The sequence below is a fragment of the Pseudophryne corroboree genome, chromosome 6, assembly GCF_028390025.1.
Source record: "Pseudophryne corroboree isolate aPseCor3 chromosome 6, aPseCor3.hap2, whole genome shotgun sequence".
Taxonomy (NCBI): Eukaryota; Metazoa; Chordata; class Amphibia; order Anura; family Myobatrachidae; genus Pseudophryne; species Pseudophryne corroboree.
Window position 1 is genome coordinate 676,051,955 of NC_086449.1, and position 23,359 is coordinate 676,075,313.

Sequence of the window (23,359 nt, forward strand, 5' to 3'; positions counted from 1 at the left end):
CACTGGTAGTGTGAGATAGTTCTTATGATCTTCTAGATGGAAAGTCCTTACCAGGCCCGACTGTAGCAATGGAGATAACCCAGGATTGTGCCAGCTGGTGTTCCAGGAAAAGCTGGGTTGCTGAAGATAAAACAGCTGCTGTGGATACTGGCTGGAACCAGACTGTTGTTAGCACGGAGTGGATACTGGCTGGAACCAGTTAAATAATAAATGAACTTGGGAGCGATGAAATATGAACTGAAATGTAGAACTTGAGAGCGGAGAAATAATAATACCGGTGGAGAGTGGTAAAGTGTAGAAAGGACACCGGCCCTTTAAGGGAAGCTGTACTCTGCTGGAAGCTGAGCTGGAAGCAGGTAATGTTGTAGCTGGAAACAGATGAATCCACAATGGATTGGAGAGTCAGGCTACACCGCAGGTGGAATGCTGGTGCGGGTCTCTATGGTGGAAGTCTTGAGACAGGAGCTGGAACCTGGAAGACAATCACAGGAGAGAGACAAACAGGAACTAGGTTTGACAACCAAAGCACTGACGCCTTCCTTGCTCAGGCACAGTGTATTTATACCTGCAGCAAGGAAGGGATTGGCTAGGCAATTATGCAGATTATCAATACTGAGAACAGATTGGTGGAAATGATCAGCTGACAGAATCCAAGATGGCTGCGCCCATGCAGACACTTGGAAGGAAGTTTGGTTTGTAATCCATGTGGTAATGAAAACAGTAATGGCGGCGCCGGCCACCGGAGACAGGAGGCGCCAGGCTGACAGATGCACATCCAACCACGCGGACACAGCGGAGGCCGCGGCTGACGTAATCGCCACTCAGACACTCTGCATGCAGAAGTTCAGGGACGGCGGCGGAGGCCGCGGGAGACGCCATGCCAGGTGTAATATGGCGTTTACTGTGACAGCGTCCCAGAGTGACAGGAGAGGATACAGGAATGTACACATCAGGATAACAGATGGGATCCGGTCCTGGAGCGCTGAGCCAGCCTTAGGAGGCATCTGATGGGTAAGAAATGGCGTCCAGATACCCGGATCGTGACATGATCGTTTCTGACTGATTGGTATTTATACAGCGAGAGTGCATCCCCACTTCGTGGACACTTTTTCTAATTAGTGGACCTTATGGTCTATTGGAAGCATCCGCGTCTATGTTTCAACTGTAGGATGTGAGTGCAGGAGCACCCTTGGATATATATATATATATATATATATATATATATATATAGTAGAGATGAGCGGGTTCGGTTCTCCAAGATCCGAACCCCCCTGAACTTCACCTATTTTACACGGTTCCCAGGCAGCCTTGGATCGTCCCGCCTTGCTCGGTTAACCCAAACGTGCCCGAACGTCATCATCCCGCTGTCGGATTCTCGCGAGATTCGGATCTATATAAAGAGCCGCGCGTCGCCGCCATTTTCACTCGTGCATTGGAGATTGAACAGAGAGGACGTGGCTGCGTTCTCTCCCTGAAAAGATCCGTAATCTGTGCTCAGTGTTCTGCAAATATCTGTGCTCAGTGTGCTGAAAATATCTATGTTCTCTGCCTGAAAACGCTCCATATCTGTGCTCAGGGTGCTGCAAATATCTGTGCTCAGTGTGCTTTATTGTGGGGACTGGGGACCACCAGTATAATAGTAGTACAGTACAGTAGGCCATTGCTGTATCTTGCAGCTCTGTGTCACTGCAAGTATCCATTCCATATCTGTGCTGCATTTTTTGTAAGCAGTATATATAGTATTACAGTGCAGCATTTTGGTGACCAACAGTATATAGTTGTACAGTAGGCGATTGCTGTATCTTGCAGCTCTGTGTCACTGCAAGTATCCATTCCATATCTGTGCTGCATTTTTAGTGCATTGGGATTTATAAAATTGAGTGCCACTGTATCCGATAGCCAGTTTATTGCGCATCACGTGAACGTTTGCGCATCACGTGATCGCAGTGTCCTGACGTACGTTTCGCAGGGTAAGCTTGATCACAGGACGTGATATAAACTCCCCCTTTTTCTGTGGACGTGATATAAACTCCCCCTTTTTCTGTGGTTCATAGGGGTTACTCAGTTGGAGCTGGTGTCGCTTTGATAAATGTCCTTGCCTGCTATTATGCTATAACTATACGCTGTCTCCTACAGTATAATTATAATTGGCATTAAGACACAGTATATTCTAGTACGGCCGTACTGGTGATCCAAAGCTCTATGTTTAGGTACAAGGCAAATCCATCTGTAGATGGTACGTGGCATATATGAATTTTTCCACATATATTATCCTTAAACCTATTGATGTTCTTTCTGTGACCACCGTGTCACATGCTGAGTAATTAGGTAATTGCACGTATATATTTCTTTCTTTGACCGCCGTGTCACATGCTGATTAATCAGCTGCTGATTAATTAGGTGATTGCACGTATGTATTTCTTTTTGTGACCGCCGTGTCACATGCTGATTAATCAGCTGATTGCACGTAATCTCTTATGTTTGCAACCATTGTGTTACACATATTATTGGTACAAAGCAAGCCCATCTGTAGATGGTATGTGGCTCTTATGAATTTTTCCACATAAATTGCCCTTTAGAGATCGATGTATATATCTTTCATTGTGGCCGTCGAGTCACAGTTTGAGTAGCCAGATGACTGCATGTAATCTTCTATGTCTGTAACATTCACGTTACATATGCTCTTTATCCTCAACATATAGTAGCCACACGGCATATATTTGGAGTGACCAAAGAGGGGAGCCTAATAATTGCGGTCATACTTCACTGGAGATGCCCAATCTCTTCTGAACTTGGAAGCTAAGCAGTGAAAGGCCGGGTTAGTACTAGGATGGGAGACCACCTTTGAACACCCTGGTACTGCAATTAACTGGCTATCGGATACAGTGGCACTCAATTTTATGCTATCCGACACTTGGATTCATGTGATCAATGATTTAATTCTCTGCGCCTATAATGATCTGAAATGGATATTAGCAGAATAAATGATGGTCATACATTACATAAGACATATTGGCCCTCATTCCGAGTTGATCGCTCGCAAGGCGAATTTAGCAGAGTTGCTCACGCTAAGCCTACGCCTACTGGGAGTGTATCTTAGCTTCTTAAAATTGCGACCGATGTATTCGCAATATTGCGATTACAAACTACTTAGCAGTTTCAGAGTAGCTTCAGACTTACTCGGCATCTGCGATCAGTTCAGTGCTTGTCGTTCCTGGTTTGACGTCATAAACACACCCAGCGTTCGCCCAGACACTCCTCCGTTTCTCCGGCCACTCCTGCGTTTTTTCCGGAAACGGTAGCGTTTTTATCCACACGCCCCGAAAACGCCGTGTTTCCGCCCAGTAACACCCATTTCCTGTCAATCACACTACGATCGCCGGAGCGAAGAAAAAGCCGTGAGTAAAAATACTATCTTCATTGTAAAATTACTTGGCGCAGTCGCAGTGCGATTATTGCGCATGCGTACTAAGCGGAATTTCACTGCGATGCGATGAAAATTACCGAGCGAACGACTCGGAATGAGGGCCCTTATGCAAGAGCATGGTGACAAAAGCACCACAGATTTCAACTTCCGGCAATTTGCAGACTGTGGTATTTGAGATCACGAATAACATAATTTATCCATATTTTCGCTAAGCTATTTTGTTCACATATGGTCACTCATAGAATTTAATTTTAATATTTACCTAATTAAATTGTTCTTATCAGTATTATACAAATTATACTGTAACCTCTGAATTAGAGTGCTCCCACAAAAGAGTCTTTTTTCCAATATCTCTTTTCTTGGTCCTTTGTACTTGATACTTTTTGACTCTAGGGAGCACCACTGAAAGCAACATATTGTGATATTAGGATAGATTATCATAATATCTACGGTTGCCATACACAGAAGTAATTCAGTTTAAATTCAGTTTTTCAGAGGCTATTAATTGTTTGATGTTTTTGGACTGGTGCTGTTCCCTCCCAAACTCCCTTTCTCCAGCTCTGTGTCACTGCAAATATCCATTCCATATCTGTGCTGCATTTTTGTGAGCAGTATATATAGTATTACAGTGCAGCATTTTGGTGACCAACAGTATATAGTTGTACAGTAGGCCATTGCTGTATCTTGCAGCTCTGTGTCACTGCAAGTATCCATTCCATATCTGTGCTGCATTGTTGTGAGCAGTATATAGTAGTACAGTGCAGCATTGTGGTGACCAGTAAACTACAGTACAATAGTCCAGTGCTGTTCTCGCTGCTCAGTGTCAGTTCTCCGTAGTATCATCAGTGCTCAGTAAAATCAGTGCTCAGTATAATCAGTGATTGATCAGTATAATCAGTGCGCTGTTAGACGTGGGCCCGTTTTCCGCCATTAGTGCATTGGGATTTAGACAATTGATGAAGTTATTGTGTCCCTGGTACAAAATCCCATCTAGATTCCACTTCACTAGGCAGGCGATAGCGAGATTTTACCAATTAATATCAGTGATTTATAATTAATTATTAATTACAGTGATCTTGCCAAATAATTCCAGTGATTTTGTCATTTTCTTCCAGTGATTTGGACCAATAATACCATTGATTAGAACAAATAATTTCTGTGATTTTGTCATTTTCTTCCAGTGATTTGGACCAATAATACCATTGATTAGAATTAATAATTCCTGTGATTTTGTCATTTTCTTCCAGTGATTTGGACCAATAATACCATTGATTAGAATGAATAAGTCCTGTGATTTTGTAATTTTCTTCCAGTGATTTGGACCAATAATACCATTGATTAGAACAAATAATTCCTGTGATTTTGTCATTTTCTTCCAGTGATTTGGACCAATAATACCATTGATTAGAACAAATAATTCCTGTGATATTGAGGTGTTTGTATCGCTTAGCTTAGCCATCCAGCGACCACAGTGCACCTCTTTTTCTCTTTTCTTTGCATCATGTGCTGTTTGGGGACTATTTTTTTAAGTGCCTTCCTGTCTGACACTTCCGTATATGTCCAGTGGTACTGCCATTTGATATAAGTCCCGACATTACTGCCATATAATTCCAGTGATTTTGTCGTTTTCTTCCAGTGATTTGGACAATTAATACCATTGATTAGAACGAATAATTCCTGTGATTTTGTCATTTTCTTCCAGTGATTTGGACCAATAATACCATTGATTAGAACGAATAATTCCTGTGATATTGAGGTGTTTGTGTCGCTTAGCTTAGCCGTCCAGCGACCACAGTGCACCTCTTTTTCTCTTTTCTTTGCATCATGTGCTGTTTGGGGCCAATTTTTTTAAGTGCCATCCTGTCTGACACTGCAGTGCCACTCCTAGGGGTATATTTACTAACATTCGTAATTTCCGAAAATAGGTCAAAGTTCAATCACGAATGACATCGAGAGTGTAAAACTGCAACTTTTTGAATTTATTACGATGGATTTACTAAGCTGTCGTATTCGTGTTTTTCTTTTCTTCCGATGTCGATGTCATTCGTTTTTTTTTACCTAATTTTACGGCAGTGATTAGCAAAACACTGCCGTTTTTTTTTTACAATCAATCTCGGCCGGATCTGTGTGATCCGTGCTGGGGTTCTTTTTATTTTTTATTTTTAATTAAACAATGTAAAATCCCCCAAAAAAATGCGTGGGGTCCCCCCTCCTAAGCATAACCAGCCTCGGGCTCTTTGAGCCGATCCTGGTTGCAGAAATATGGGAAAAAAAATGACAGGGGTTCCCCCATATTTAAGCAACCAGCATCGGGCTCTGCGCCTGGTCCTGGTCCCAAAAATACGGGGGACAAAAAGAGTAGGGGTCCCCCGTATTTTTAAAACCAGCACCGGGCTCCACTAGCTGGACAGATAATGCCACAGCCGGGGGTCACTTTTATATAGTGCCCTGCGGCCGTGGCATCAAAAATCCAACTAGTCACCCCTGGCCGGGGTACCCTGGGGGAGTGGGGACCCCTTCAATCAAGGGGTCCCCCCCCCCCAGCCACCCAAGGGCCAGGGGTGAAGCCCGAGGCTGTCCCCCCCCATCCAATGGGCTGCGGATGGGAGGGCTGATAGCCTTTGTTGTAAAATAAAAGATATTGTTTTTAGTAGCAGTACTACAAGTCCCAGCAAGCCTCCCCCGCATGCTGGTACTTGGAGAACCACAAGTACCAGCATGCGGCGGAAAAACGGGCCCGCTGGTACCTGTAGTACTACCACTAAAAAAATACCCAAAAAAACACAAGACACACACACCGTGAAAGTATAATTTTATTACATACATACACACATACATACATACTTACCTTATGTTCCCACGCAGGTCGGTCCTCTTCTCCAGTAGAATCCAAGGGGTACCTGTTGAATAAATTCTACTCACGAGATCCAGGGGTCCAGGCTCCTCGGCAAATCCAGGGATAATCCACGTACTTGAATAAAACAAAAAAACGGTTGCCCGACCACGAACTGAAAGGTGACCCATGTTTGCACATGGGTCACCTTCCCACGAATGCCAGAAACCCACTTTGCCTTCTGGCTAAGTGGGTTTCTTCAGCCAATCAGGGAGCGCCACGTTGTAGCACTCTCCTGATCAGCTGTGTGCTGCTGTCCTCACTGACAGGCAGCACGCGGCAGTGTTACAATGTAGCGCCTATGCGCTACATTGTAACCAATGATGGGAACTTTCTGCTCAGCGGTGACGTCACTTTAGGTCAACCGCAGGGCAGAAAGTTCCCATCATTGGTTACAATGTAGCGCATAGGCGCTACATTGTAACACTGCCGTGTGCCGCCTGTCAGTGAGGACAGGAGCACACAGCTGATCAGGAGAGTGCTACAACGTGGCACTCCCTGATTGGCTGAAGAAACCCACTTAGCCAGAAGGCAAAGTGGGTTTCTGGCATTCGTGGGAAGGTGACCCATGTGCAAACATGGGTCACCTTTCAGTTCGTGGTCGGGCAACCGTTTTTTTGTTTTATTCAAGTACGTGGATTATCCCTGGATTTGCCGAGGAGCCTGGACCCCTGGATCTCGTGAGTAGAATTTATTCAACAGGTACCCCTTGGATTCTACTGGAGAAGAGGACCGACCTGCGTGGGAACATAAGGTAAGTATGTATGTATGTATGTGTGTATGTATGTAATAAAATTATACTTTCACGGTGTGTGTGTCTTGTGTTTTTTGGGGTATTTTTTTAGTGGTAGTACTACAGGTACCAGCGGGCCCGTTTTTCCGCCGCATGCTGGTACTTGTGGTTCTCCAAGTACCAGCATGCGGGGGAGGCTTGCTGGGACTTGTAGTACTGCTACTAAAAACAATATCTTTTATTTTACAACAAAGGCTATCAGCCCTCCCATCCGCAGCCCATTGGATGGGGGGGGACAGCCTCGGGCTTCACCCCTGGCCCTTGGGTGGCTGGGGGGGGGGGACCCCTTGATTGAAGGGGTTCCCACTCCCCCAGGGTACCCCGGCCAGGGGTGACTAGTTGGATTTTTGATGCCACGGCCGCAGGGCGCTGTATAAAAGTGACCCCCGGCTGTGGCATTATCTGTCCAGCTAGTGGAGCCCGGTGCTGGTTTTAAAAATACGGGGGACCCCTACTCTTTTTTCCCCCCGTATTTTTGGGACCAGGACCAGGCGCAGAGCCCGATGCTGGTTGCTTAAATATGGGGGAACCCCTGTCATTTTTTTCACCATATTTCTGCAACCAGGATCGGCTCAAAGAGCCCGAGGCTGGTTATGCTTAGGAGGGGGGACCCCACGCAATTTTTTTTGAAAAAATAAGCACTTTCCCACCCCTTCCCACTGATATACATGCACGGATCTCATGGATCCGTGCATGCCTATCCAATCACGAATAAAAAAAAAAGGTCTGTTTTTTTTTAGCACTTTTTTACGAGTTGTAATTTTTCACGGCAGTGTTTGTTCTTTTTTGGCTTTGCACTTCTTAGTAAATGACCGAGATTCATACTTAAACAGCCGCGTTTTGACCGATGGTGTATTCATTCGTAATTTTTTACCTGAACTTGCAAAAAATTACGAATGCCCTCATCACTGCCGTGATTAGTGTTTAGTAAATTACCGAGATTAACCGAGATGACACTTTGAAGAAAAAACGGCATCTCGGTCAAAATCGGGAGCTTAGTAAATATACCCCCTAGATGGGCCAGGTGTTTGTGCCGCCCTCTTGGGTCGCTTAGCTTAGTCATCCAGCGACCTCGGTGCAAAATAGTATTGTGAGGTTTGAGGTGTTCAGAATAGACTGGAAATGAGTGGAAATTATGGTTATTAAGGTTAATAATACTATAGGATCAAAATTACCCCCCAAGTTCTATGATTTTAGCTGTTTTTGTGGGGTTTTTGAAAAAAAAACACCCGAATCCAAAACACACCCGAATCCGACAAAAAATTTTCAGGGAGGTTTTGCCAAAACGCGTCCGAATCCAAAACACGGCCGCGGAACCGAATCCAAAACCAAAACACAAAACCCGAAAAATTTCCGGTGCACATCTCTATACTGCTAGTCCATGCATTCATTGTAAAAAATACAACATTGTCCTGTGCAGTATAATGTAACATATGTATAATGTATAATTCAAGTACACAGTCTGATCCCTAGAGGGGGACGTGGGGGTTTTCCCTGTACACCTATGGGCCAGTCAAACCCTGCCAGTCTCCCACCACATTATATGTCAGAGACATATAATGGGGGTAGGATAGAATAAATGGAGTATGTTAAAAGTATGTCCACATAATTGAGGCATACCTGAGATATGACATTTATTCCACATACATTTTATCATATACTGCTGTGCTGATACAATGATGCAGAATGATGAGGATGACTATTAGCAAAACTATCTTCTGTTTGACTTATTGTGTACTGACTCTTCCAGCTTTCAAATCTATCAATGACTGTGATATGTCTTTATGTCATTATATTTCATTGTTGTTATTGAAATAGGAGTATGCTACTACACAAACTCTAGTCTTTATGTTCTCCAATGATGCTTTATGCCCTATCCCAAGATGGACACTGAGATCACTACTATGTGCAGGGGCCATCTTGTCTTTACTGTGTAGAGAAGGGGTGGGGAATAAACAGTCCTCCCACTGCTGTTGAACTACACATCCCAGCATGCCCTGCCCCATTTTTTTTAGCATGCCCTGATAGTAAAACTATATTAGGGTATGCTGTTATGTAAAGTCCCACAGCAGCTGGACGGCTGCTTATTGCCCAACCCTTCTCTACACAGTAAAGTCAAGATGGCCCCTGCACAAGATCAGTATTGAGCTCAGTGGACATCTTGGGATAGGGCATAAAGCCTTCCTGGAGAACTGGAAGACTAGAGTCCGCATAATAGTGCACTCCTCTTTCAACAGGATCCAGTCAGGATCTCAATGATCGTGATCCCAGCAGTCGAAATACCGACACCGGAATCCCAACACCGCTCAGAATGCCAACACCAGCATCCCGATCACAATCCCTGCGCCGAAAATCCCGACCGCCGGGATCTCATATGACTGTTGCTGGGCCGTTGGTTAGGGTTATGCTGCAGGTTGGGGTGGGGGTGAGTGTCTGTGTGTCTGTGTGTCTGTGTGTGTGTGTGTGTGTGTGTGTGTGTGTGTGTGTGTGTGTGTGTACTTACCCGACCCTGTTTTGTTCATATGTTTGTAAATCCAGTCATCAGGACACAGAGATATGTGAGTTCACTGCTGTGCTGCTTTATTTCCATCACCAACTACAGGCACACTGCACACTGGACCACCCACTTCCCAGCATCCCCCTGGTCCTAGGGACCATCACTGAAGATTCAGGCTTACACATGTTAGTAAGGGAGTGTCTACAAATATTAAGCATTCTAATACACTAACATCACATCCTCTTTTCTTTAAAGATAAACCCTGTACGCTTCAATGCAACAATTAACAACATCATATTAAGAACATCATCTAACACGTTTCAATGAGTCTCTCAGGTCTGCGTATTTCCCTTTTGGGTCTTTCATACACAGTCTGTGTTTCATCGACCATGTTGGACCTTTCTAGAATCGTGGTTTGTTCACCATTATGAGGATCATCATACATGTCAGATGAAGGGTATTCTTCAGTCATGTTGTCTTCATTATGGTTAGGTTGAGATCTTAAATCCACCCGATTTCTTCTTACTTCCGTTCCATGCTCTGTACATATAGTATAAGATCTTGGTGCTATTTGTGCTTGCACAATACCTTTCTGCACCCAAATACCTTTCTCGTGATCTCTGAGACGGACTTGGTCACCCGATTTTAGATCAGATAAGCATTTTGTTCGTCTGTCATGGAACAGTTTCTGTTTCACCTGTTGACGTTCCTTACTCAGTTTGACCAACACTGAGTTATGTGTATTAAGCAGTTCATCATGTATCGGGAGATTTGCTCTAATCCTCCTTCCCATCAGCATTTGTGCAGGAGAAAGTCCATTCTGTAAAGGTGGACTGCGGTAGATTAAAAGACTTTTGTAGAAATCTTCTTTACCTTCTTGAGCTTTTTTCATGAGACTCTTCACAGTTTTTACTGAACTTTCCACCAACCCATTTGAGCGTGGATAGAGGGGACTTGACGTAGTATGAACAAATTCCCACTCATCAGCAAATTGTCTAAATTCAGCACTGGAAAACTGAGGACCATTGTCAGTGAACACTTCCATAGGAATACCATGCCTTGCAAAGATTGACTTCATGCAATTGATTACGGCTTTACTAGTAGTTGTATGTAGTGTCTTCACCTCAGGGTAGTTAGAGTAATAATCAGTCACAACAATGTATGTTTTCCCATTACAATCAAACAAATCTGCGCCAACTTTCTGGTACAGTCTCTCTGGCACTGCGTGAGGACTCAGTGGCTCGACTTGTTGTTTCAGTCTATACGTAAGACATAATTCACATGTAGCTGTAGTCTGTGCTATGTCTTGGTTCATTCTTGGCCAATACATAACTTCACGCGCTCTCCGCTTACATTTTTCTTCTCCTAAGTGGCCTTCATGTATCTTGCACAGCATAGTTTTTCTTATTCGTGCAGGTATGACAAACCTATTGCCTTTGTAAATAATACCATCGACAACTGTAAGGTAACTGCAGTACATCCAATAATCATGAATAGACAGCGGGCACGCATGTTTTTCTGCTGGCCAACCTTTCAGAATGATATCTTTCAACACTTTCATTGTGTCATCTGTCTCAGTTTCTTTCCTAATCTGCTCTTGTCTTGCAAGAGACACTGGTAGAGAAGCTACGATCAAATTAACATAGGCTTCTATCTCTTCATCCATGAGACTTTTGGAACCTTCACTTTTGTCCACAGCACGAGAAAGTGTATCAGCAATGTACATGTATTTGCCGGGACAGTACAGCAAGTGTACATCATATTTCTGTAGTCTGATAAGCATTCGTTGAATTCTCATGGGACAGTCATGTAATGATTTCATCTCTGGTTGGTAGTTTGAAATGTTCTCGTTTAATAGCTTTGTTTAAATCTCTGGGGTCTAGACATATTCTGAGTTGTCCATTTTTCTTTTCAACAATTACTAAGGAGCTTACCCATTCAGTAGGCTCATCAACTTTCTATATCACACCCAAGGCTTCCATGCGATTTAACTCTTGTTTCAGTTTTTCTCTCAGCGCAAACGGCACTTTTCTATAGGGGTGTATCACTGAAGAAACTTGCGTGTCTATATTTATTTTATGCTCTCCAGGCAAACAACCTAGACCTTCAGACAAGTCTCTGTATTCTGTAAACATTGATCTGCAGCCATCTACTTGTGATGTCACCATAAAAACTTTCTTTAGCAAGCTTAGTTTCTCACAGGAACTTAATCCTAGAATCAGTTGCACATTTTTATCCACAATCAGTAGAGATGTTTTAAACTGTTGTCCCTTATATTTCAGTGTCACTAACAGTAGCGGATCTTGCCACGGGCAAGCAGGACTTTTGCCCGGGGCGCCGCCTTCCGGAGGGTGCTGGCGCCATCTGGAGGGCGCCGCACCGTGGCAAGATCCGCCACTTCTGCCCGCTGTGTCCCCCGTCCGCCTCCGCTGCCCGCTGCCGTCCCCATCCGCCTCCTGTGAAGGGAACTAAACGCTATGCGTCTAGTTTCCCTTCGTGGAGAGTAACTTTGCTGAGCGGTGCGCGATGACGTCATCGCGCACCGCACAGCAAAGGTCCTCTCCACGAAGGGAACTAGACGCATAGCGTCTAGTTTCCCTTCGTGGAGAGGACCTTTTGCTGTGCGGTGCGCGATGACGTCATCACGCACCGCTCAGCATTCAAGCGGCGCTAGCAATGTACAGGGGGCGTAACTGACCACCCCCCTGTATTAGGCCACGCCCCTTTTCCTGCCCGGGGTGAACCGGCCCTGGTCACTGAGCATGTACCTTTCACAGGAATTTCCTCCCCAGTGTACCCTGTAACTTTCACTTTGGCTGGATGAATTTTAGGTTTTACTCTAAAAGTCTTATAGTCTTGAAACAATATTAAATTCATCTGCGCGCCAGTATCAAGCTTAAAGGGAATGACAATCTCGTTCACAGTTAAAGGGACAATCCATTCTTTCTTATCTGCACTGCAAAGTTCAATGCAATCCACAAAGAATTCCTCTGTTTGTTTAACAGCATGCACATTGGTTGTTTCACTTTTAATTTTACAGCATTTGGCAAAGCGATTAAGTCTACCACATTTCATGCAGGTTTTACCATAAGCCGGGCACATTTTAGGATTGTGAGCATTTCCACATCTACTACACATTTCCTTATTAGACTGTGGCTTAGACTGCTTAATTCTTGAGAATGGAGTTTTGCTTAGCTCTGTGTTCTGCACTACATGGACAGCAGCATCAACTTCCTTGTGTAACTTTTTGGCTTAAAATCTAGTTATTTCTGCAGATCTACACATAGTCACTACCTTGTCTAGTGTTAGGTCTTGCTCTCTCAGCAGTCTCTCTCTGAGTCCATTATCAGGTATTCCACAGACAATACGATCTCTTATCATTGAATCCTTTAAATCACAAACTCACAGGTTTTACTGAGTGATTGCAGCTCTGTAACATACTGATCAAATCCATCTACAGACTACTGTGTATCTGGCACTGTGGAGGAATATATGTATCTGGCGATAGTGTCCATAATTCATATTACATCCCACAGTAGTATCACTTTACCTTATAAACGTTACTCCTCACAGTAGAGCCCCTTATTCACATTACATCACACTGAATTGCTCCTTATTCACATTACACCACACCTTATTGCTCTTTATTCACATTAGACGACACAGTAGTGCCCTTTCTTTTTGCAACGCCACATAGTAGAGCACCTTATACTAGAGATGAGCGGGTTCGGTTCCTCGGAATCCGAACCCCCCCGAACTTCAGCCTTTTTACACGGGTCCGAGGCAGACTCTGATCTTCCCGCCTTGCTCGGCTAACCCGAGCGCGCCCGAACGTCATCATAACGCTGTCGGATTCTCGCGAGGCTCGTATTCTATCGCGAGACTCGGATTCTATATAAGGAGCCGCGCGTCGCCGCCATTTTCACACGTGCATTGAGATTGATAGGGAGAGGACGTGGCTGGCGTCCTCTCCGTTAGAATAGATAGAGACACTTGAGTTGATTACTTAGTAATTTTGGGGAGCATTAGGAGTACTCAGAGTGCAGAGTTTTGCTGATAGTTACTAGTGACTGACCACCACCAGTTTTATTTATTATTTAATATAATCCGTTCTCTGCCTGAAAAAAAACGATACACAGTCACATACCATATCTGTGCTCAGCCTCAGTGTGCTGCATGATAATATCATCTATATGTATATCTGACTGTGCTGAGTGCTCACTGCTCACACAGCTGAATTGTGGGGGAGACTGGGGTGCAGTTATAGCAGGAGTACAGTGCACACTTTTGCTGCCATTGTGACTGACCAGTGACCACCAGTATATTGTCTGCCTGAAAAAGTTAAACACTCCTGTGGTGTTTTTTTTTTTTTTATTCTATAAACGCATTCTGCTGACAGTGTCCAGCAGGTCCGTCATTCATTATATTATATAAATATTTACCTGCGGTAGTGTTATATTTTTTTTGTTCATCTCTATCATCTTTATCATCTCTATATTAGCAGACGCAGTATGGTAGTCCACGGCTGTGGCTACCTCTGTGTCGTCAGTGCTCGTCCATAATTGTATACCTACCTGTGGTGGGGTTTTTTTTTCTATCTTCTTCATACTAGTAGTTTAGGAGTCTGCTGACAGTGTCCAGCAGGACCATCATTATATTATATATACCTGCAGTAGTGATATATATATATATTTATATCATTATCATCTCTATACTAGCAGACGCAGTACGGTAGTCCACGGCTGTAGCTACCTCTGTGTCGTCAGTGCTCGTCCATAATTGTATACCTACCTGTGGTGGGGTTTTTTTTCCTATCTTCTTCATACTAGTAGTTTAGGAGTCTGCTGACAGTGTCCAGCAGGTCCGTCATTATATTATATATACCTGCAGTAGTGATATATATATATTTTTTATATCATTATCATCTCTATACTAGCAGACGCAGTACGGTAGTCCACGGCTGTAGCTACCTCTGTGTCGTCAGTGCTCGTCCATAATTGTATACCTACCTGTGGTGGGTTTTTTTTTTCTATCTTCTTCATACTAGTAGTTTAGGAGTCTGCTGACAGTGTCCAGCAGGTCCGTCATTATATTATCTATACCTGCAGTAGTGATATATATATATATTTTATATCATTATCATCTCTATACTAGCAGACGCAGTACGGTAGTCCACGGCTGTAGCTACCTCTGTGTCATCAGTGCTCGTCCATAATTGTATACCTACCTGTGGTGGGGTTTTTTTTTTCTATCTTCTTCATACTAGTAGTTTAGGAGTCTGCTGACAGTGTCCAGCAGGTCCGTCATTATATTATATATACCTGCAGTAGTGATATATATATATTTTTTATATCATTATCATCTCTATACTAGCAGACGCAGTACGGTAGTCCACGGCTGTAGCTACCTCTGTGTCGTCAGTGCTCGTCCATAATTGTATACCTACCTGTGGTGGGGTTTTTTTTTCTATCTTCTTCATACTAGTAGTTTAGGAGTCTGCTGACAGTGTCCAGCAGGTCCGTCATTATATTATATATACCTGCAGTAGTGATATATATATATTTTTTATATCATTATCATCTCTATACTAGCAGACGCAGTACGGTAGTCCACGGCTGTAGCTACCTCTGTGTCGTCAGTCACTCGTCATCCATAAGTATACTAGTATCCATCCATCTCCATTGTTTACCTGAGGTGCCTTTTAGTTGTGCCTATTAAAATATGGAGAACAAAAATGTTGAGGTTCCAAAAATAGGGAAAGATCAAGATCCACTTCCACCTCGTGCTGAAGCTGCTGCCACTAGTCATGGCCGAGACGATGAAATTCCATCAACGTCGTCTGCCAAGGCCGATGCCCAATGTCATAGTACAGAGCATGTAAAATCCAAAACACAAAATATCAGTAAAAAAAGGACTCAAAAATCTAAAATAAAATTGTCGGAGGAGAAGGGTAAACTTGCCAATATGCCATTTACCACACGGAGTGGCAAGGAACGGCTGAGGCCCTGGCCTATGTTCATGGCTAGTGGTTCAGCTTCACATGAGGATGGAAGCACTCATCCTCTCGCTAGAAAAATGAAAAGACTTAAGCTGGCAAAAGCACAGCAAAGAACTGTGCGTTCTTTGAAATCACAAATCCACAAGGAGAGTCCAATTGTGTCGGTTGCGATGCCTGACCTTCCCAACACTGGACGTGAAGAGCATGCGCCTTCCACCATTTGCACGCCCCCTGCAAGTGCTGGATGGAGCACCCACAGTCCAGTTCCTGATAGTCAGATTGAAGATGTCAGTGTTGAAGTACACCAGGATGAGGAGGATATGGGTGTTGCTGGCGCTGGGGAGGAAATTGACAAGGAGGATTCTGATGGTGAGGTGGTTTGTTTAAGTCAGGCACCCGGGGAGACACCTGTTGTCCGTGGGAGGAATATGGCCATTGACATGCCTGGTGAAAATACCAAAAAAATCAGCTCTTCGGTGTGGAAGTATTTCAACAGAAATGCGGACAACAGGTGTCAAGCCGTGTGTTGCCTTTGTCAAGCTGTAATAAGTAGGGGTAAGGACGTTAACCACCTCGGAACATCCTCCCTTATACGTCACCTGCAGCGCATTCATCATAAGTCAGTGACAAGTTCAAAAACTTTGGGCGACAGTGGAAGCAGTCCACTGACCAGTAAATCCCTTCCTCTTGTAACCAAGCTCACGCAAACCACCCCACCAACTCCCTCAGTGTCAATTTCCTCCTTCCCCAGGAATGCCAATAGTCCTGCAGGCCATGTCACTGGCAATTCTGATGAGTCCTCTCCTGCCTGGGATTCCTCCGATGCATCCTTGCGTGTAACGCCTACTGCTGCTGGCGCTGCTGTTGTTGCTGCTGGGAGTCGATGGTCATCCCAGAGGGGAAGTCGTAAGACGACTTTTACTACTTCCACCAAGCAATTGACTGTCCAACAGTCCTTTGCGAGGAAGATGAAATATCACAGCAGTCATCCTGCTGCAAAGCGGATAACTGAGGCCTTGGCATCCTGGGCGGTGAGAAACGTGGTTCCGGTATCCATCATTACTGCAGAGCCAACTATAGACTTGATTGAGGTACTGTGTCCCCGGTACCAAATACCATCTAGGTTCCATTTCTCTAGGCAGGCGATACCGAAAATGTACACAGACCTCAGAAAAAGACTCACCAGTGTCCTAAAAATGCAGTTGTACCCAATGTCCACTTAACCACGGACATGTGGACAAGTGGAGCAGGGCAGACTCAGGACTATATGACTGTGACAGCCCACTGGGTAGATGTATTGACTCCCGCCGCAAGAACAGCAGCGGCGGCACCAGTAGCAGCATCTCGCAAACGCCAACTCTTTCCTAGGCAGGCTACGCTTTGTATCACCGCTTTCCAGAATACGCACACAGCTGAAAACCTCTTACGGCAACTGAGGAAGATCATCGCAGAATGGCTTACCCCAATTGGACTCTCCTGTGGATTTGTGGCATCGGACAATGCCAGCAATATTGTGTGTGCATTAAATCTGGGCAAATTCCAGCACGTCCCATGTTTTGCACATACCTTGAATTTGGTGGTGCAGAATTATTTAAAAAACGACAGGGGCGTGCAAGAGATGCTGTCGGTGTCCAGAAGAATTGCGGGACACTTTCGGCGTACAGGCACCACGTACAGAAGACTGGAGCAACACCAAAAACGCCTGAACCTGCCCTGCCATCATCTGAAGCAAGAAGTGGTAACGAGGTGGAATTCAACCCTCTATATGCTTCAGAGGTTGGAGGAGCAGCAAAAGGCCATTCAAGCCTATACAACTGACCACGATATAGAAGGTGGAATGCACCTGTCTCAAGCTCAGTGGAGAATGATTTCAACGTTGTGCAAGGTTCTGCAACCCTTTGAACTTGCCACACGTGAAGTCAGTTCAGACACTGCCAGCCTGAGTCAGGTCATTCCCCTCATCAGGCTTTTGCAGAAGAAGCTGGAGACATTGAAGGAGGAGCTAACACTGAGCGATTCCGCTAGGCATGTGGGACTTGTGGATGGAGCCCTTAATTCGCTTAACAAGGATTCACGGGTGGTCAATCTGTTGAAATCAGAGCACTACATTTTGGCCACCATGCTCGATCCTAGATTTAAAACCTACCTTGGATCTCTCTTTCCGGCAGACACAAGTCTGCAGGGGTTCAAAGAACTGCTGGTGAGAAAATTGTCAAGTCAAGCGGAACGCGACCTGTCAACATCTCCTCCTTCACATTCTCCCGCAACTGGGGGTGCGAGGAAAAGGCTCAGAATTCCGAGCCCACCCGCTGGCGGTGATGCAGGGCAGTCTGGAGCGACTGCTGATGCTGACATCTGGTCCGGACTGAAGGACCTGACAACGATTACGGACATGTCGTCTACTGTCACTGCATATGATTCTCTCACCATTGAAAGAATGGTGGGGGATTATATGAGTGACCGCATCCAAGTAGGCACGTCACACAGTCCGTACGTTTACTGGCAGGAAAAAGAGGCAATTTGGAGGCCCTTGCACAAACTGGCTTTATTCCACCTAAGTTGCCCTCCCACAAGTGTGTACTCCGAAAGAGTGTTTAGTGCCACCGCTCACCTTGTCAGCAATCGGCGTACGAGGTTGCTTCCAGAAAATGTGGAGAAGATGATGTTCATTAAAATGAATTATAATCAATTCCTCCATGGAGACATTCACCAGCAGCAATTGCCTCCACAAAGTACACAGGGAGCTGTGATGGTGGATTCCAGTGGGGACGAATTGATAATCTGTGAGGAGGGGGATGTACACGGTAATGAATCGGAGGATGATGATGAGGTGGACATCTTGCCTCTGTAGAGCCAGTTTGTGCAAGGAGAGATTAATTGCTTCTTTTTTGGTGGGGGTCCAAACCAACCCGTCATTTCAGTCACAGTCGTGTGGCAGACCCTGTCACTGAAATGATGGGTTGGTTAAAGTGTGCATGTCCTGTTTATACAACATAAGGGTGGGTGGGAGGGCCCAAGGACAATTCCATCTTGCACCTCTTTTTTCTTTCATTTTTCTTTGCGTCATGTGCTGTTTGGGGAGTGTTTTTTGGAAGGGCCATCCTGCGTGACACTGCAGTGCCACTCCTAGATGGGCCAGGTGTTTGTGTCGGCCACTAGGGTCGCTTATCTTAGTCACACAGCTACCTCATTGCGCCTCTTTTTTTTCTTCTTTGCGTCATGTGCTGTTTGGGGAGTATTTTTTGGAAGGGCCATCCGGCCTGACACTGCAGTGCCACTCCTAGATGGGCCAGGTGTTTGTGTCGGCCACTAGGGTCGCTTAGCTTACTCACACAGCTACCTCATTGCGCCTCTTTTTTTCTTTGCGTCATGTGCTGTTTGGGGAGTGTTTTTTGGAAGGGCCATCCTGCGTGACACTGCAGTGCCACTCCTAGATGGGCCAGGTGTTTGTGTCGGCCACTAGGGTCACTTATCTTAGTCACACAGCTACCTCATTGCGCCTCTTTTTTTTCTTCTTTGCGTCATGTGCTGTTTGGGGAGTATTTTTTGGAAGGGCCATCCGGCCTGACACTGCAGTGCCACTCCTAGATGGGCCAGGTGTTTGTGTCGGCCATTAGGGTCGCTTAGCTTACTCACACAGCTACCTCATTGCGCCTCTTTTTTTCTTTGCGTCATGTGCTGTTTGGGGAGTGTTTTTTGGAAGGGCCATCCTGCGTGACACTGCAGTGCCACTCCTAGATGGGCCAGGTGTTTGTGTCGGCCACTTGGGTCGCTGAGCTTAGTCACACAGCTACCTCATTGCGCCTCTTTTTTTCTTTGCGTCATGTGCTGTTTGGGGAGTGTTTTTTGGAAGGGCCATCCTGCGTGACACTGCAGTGCCACTCCTAGATGGGCCAGGTGTTTGTGTCGGCCACTTGGGTCGCTGAGCTTAGTTATCCAGCGACCTCGGTGCAAATTTTAGGACTAAAAATAATATTGTGAGGTGTGAGGTGTTCAGAATAGACTGAAAATGAGTGGAAATTATGGTTATTGAGGTTAATAATACTTTGGGATCAAAATGACCCCCAAATTCTATGATTTAAGCTGTTTTTTAGGTTTTTTTTAAAAAAAACACCCGAATCCAAAACACACCCGAATCCGACAAAAAAAATTCGGTGAGGTTTTGCCAAAACGCGTTCGAACCCAAAACACGGCCACGGAACCGAACCCAAAACCAAAACACAAAACCCGAAAAATTTCCGGTGCACATCTCTACCTTATACACATAATGCCACACATTAGTAATGCATTTATACACAATTCCACACAGTAATGCCCCTTACACATATGAGACACATTAATGTCCTTATAAACATAGTGCACCTTACACATTATGACAACCTTTATTAATGCCCTCTTACACATAATGTCCCTTACACATATGCCGCACATTATTAATGCCCTTATACACATAATGACACACATAGTGCCCCCTACACATTTGCTGCACATTATTAGTGCCCCTATACACATAATGACACACATACATTAGTACCCTTTTACACATATGCCGCACATTAATAATGCCCTTATACACTTAATGACACACATAGTACCCCTTACACATATGTTGCACATTATTAATGCATTTTTACATGACACACATAATGCTCCTTACACATATTCTGAACACTACTGCACAATCAACCCTCTCACATGCACACAGCACTCACACTTTCACTAACACTGTGACCTCTGCCTCTGCTTGGATACAGATGTGTCCTCACAAATCTTGCATCAATGCTAACGTCGGGCACTTTTTTTATGAAAATGCATCTAATTTGCATTGATATGTGGCTAGGATGCACAAGCAGCTTCTGCTGAGTAAAATGATATGCAGCATGCCTATATACTGTGTGACACTGTGGCTGTATCTGCATATGAAATGCTACACACAGAATATAGGCATGTCGCATATCATTTTAATCAGCAGAAGCTGCTGATGCCCCTAGGCATATCAAATGCCCTAGGCAATTGCCTAGTTTGCCTATGCCCGGCTCTGCCACCCAAAACTAAATCTCTCTGCACATGTTACATCTGCCCTGTCTGCAGTGCACATGGGGGGTCATTCTGACCCGATCGCTCGCTGCAGTTTATCGCAGCACAGCGATCGGGTCAGATCTGCACATATGCCGGCGCCGCAGCAGTCGCAGCAGTGATGAGCAATTCCTGGCCAGCCGCAGGAGTTGCGCTGGCCGGGAGTTACTCAGCAAGTACAAAAGCTGGGCCTCTCCCCGCATGTCTGGGAACTTGATCGTAGCTGTGCTAAATTTAGCACAGCTACGATCAACTCGGAATGACCGCCATGGTTTTGCCCACTAGCTAACAAATTTGCTGCTGCAATCAGATCTGAATTGCTCCCATGGTTTTCCCATTAGAGAAAGATTTTGCTGCTGCGATCAGGTCTGAATTAGGCCCTAAGTGTTGGAGAGAGATAAAGTGAATGTAGATAAAATACCAGCCAATCAGCTCCTAACTGTCATGTTAAAGGCTCTATTTAAAAAATAATAGTTATCAGCTAGTGGTTGGTACTTTGAGATCAATGTACTAAACGGCTGTACTAATGGGGAGATTTCTCCAGAGATGTGTACACAGACCGCTCAGCACACATCTCTCCCCACATCTCTCCCCACACTCAGCACAGCACGATGTGCTGAGCGAGGGGAGGATGGACGGACACGGGGGCCGCTCATTTCACCCAGCGGTGAAATGTGCGACCTGCTAGATTGTGCCTGCACATAGGCCAATCTAGCACCGGCGATAGCGATGCGCGGTCCCATACACACGGAGCGATGTTCAGCTAATTTCTAAGCAATCTAGTCAGATTGTTTAGAAATTAGCTGAACATTGCTCCGTGTGTACCCCCCTTAAGCCTTAGAGAGAGATAATATGGACAGAGATAAAGTACGAGCCATTTAGCTCCTATCTGCCATGTTGCAGGCTGTGTTTGAAAAATTACAGTTAGGCCACGCACGTGCACTGCGCAGCTGCAAGTATGCAGATGGCCAAAAATCATCTGTTTGCGATTTTCGTCCATCTACATTCATTTCTGAATAGCCCCCTAAGCCTTGTAGAGAGATACAGTGGACGGAGATAAAGGGGTAAATGTATTAATGGTCAACATGGGGGGGAAGAGGTATCAGCGCTTCTTATGTGCTTGTTATATGACAGCAGCGGTGTGTACAATGGCAGGGGCATTATGTGCCCCTGTCTATATCGGCACTGCTATGTACCAAATAGTATGCCGATATGCAGGGCAATGTAAGAACGGTCAGTTGCACTGACCATTCTGACACCTGCAGGTATTGATTTCAACAGCTGCAGGTGTTGCTGTCCATACACATCAGCCAGGGACAGCGCTATCCCTGGCTGTGGTGGCTGCCGGCTGGAGGCTGCATAGGAGATCTCGCAATGCTAGCGAGATCTCATGCATGCCCAGAGGACTTGGCAGGGGGAGAGACGGAGTGCATCAGCAATAAGCTGATGCGCTATGTGCTTAGGGGGGATCGCCGGAGGGGGGAGTTTCCACTTCACCACTCTGGCAGACAAGATGTTTATACACAATCCGTGCCGCTATGATATATCTCCTCGAATGTACCAGTCAATCAGCTCCTAATTGTCATTTTACAAATACAGCCTTTAAGATGGCAGTTAGGAGCTGATTGGTTGGTACTTTGGGGCCAATTCAGTAAGGATTGAAAAAATTACAAATTTGCAAAAATTGCGAGCAATCATAAAATTGCGAAAAGAACGCCCAAACGGAAAAACTGAAACACTAATTTAATGTTACAAAAAGAAGGTGGGCTTGTGAAATGTGCAAATATTGCGAAGACCTAAAATAAATACGCATTATTTACGTATAAATTTACAATTTTACGCATTTTTTGCTTACATGTTTCTGATGTTGCAATTTTTGCAAACAACTGTGTTTTAACCTCAAATATTGCACTACCTACTTTCCGGGCCCCTCCCCCCAAAAAATGGTGTTGCTGTTCTTGAACATATGTTTGTGTGTGTAGCGATATAAAAAAAGCAAAAAAATAAATAAATAACCAAATGTATGTGGGTATGTTTTGTTAACAAAAAACGTGTTGGTTGCTTAAAAAGCGTTAAAAAACTGTTAGGAAGATAAAAGACATTAAACAAAATGCTTGGAAATGTTAATTAATGTTTGCTTTTAAAAAATAGTGTGGTTGTCAAACCTTGATTGTTAGTAAGTGTAAAAACAATTAGGTTCCTAACATATATTTTATCAATAAACATGTGTTACAGAGTTTAAAGCTCCCTTACATATTTAGAAGTTTCAATACAGCTGAATGAAGTGATTTGTGTTCTGAGGTGACCGTGTGAGCTTCTTCAACTGGGTGTAATGAAGCAATGATTGCAGTATACATCGAACACTCTACAACTGAGGTTAGCTTGTACAGTTTTTAAGGTAGTAGTCACTCAGAAAATCAGTTGTAAAAATTGCGTATGCACCGCCCACCGTACATCAGCATACGCCCACAACACGCCCCACAACACGCCCCTGATCGTAGTTTTTTGAGAGTCCAGCCCTTTAGTATGCCCCCTACACGCCAACTTTTCGTAGTGCATACGTAGTTTTTGCTTTGTCTCAGAAGTTGCATTTTTTTCTCAGTTTTTGTGGTATATGGTGCAGATTTTGCGATTTTCCGCATTTTCTGCGATTTTTGCTGCTTTGCGATCCTTGC

At 44.6% G+C, this 23,359-nt stretch overlaps 1 long non-coding RNA gene and 1 pseudogene across 1 annotated transcript in view; both read left to right on the forward strand.

Moving 5' to 3' along the window:
- The window catches only part of LOC134935572 (uncharacterized), a 130,781-nt gene that overhangs the window by 33,704 nt on the left and 73,718 nt on the right, over positions 1-23,359 (forward strand). The gene's annotated exons all lie outside the window — the stretch shown is intronic.
- Positions 2,749-2,868, forward strand: LOC134939066 (5S ribosomal RNA; annotated as a pseudogene).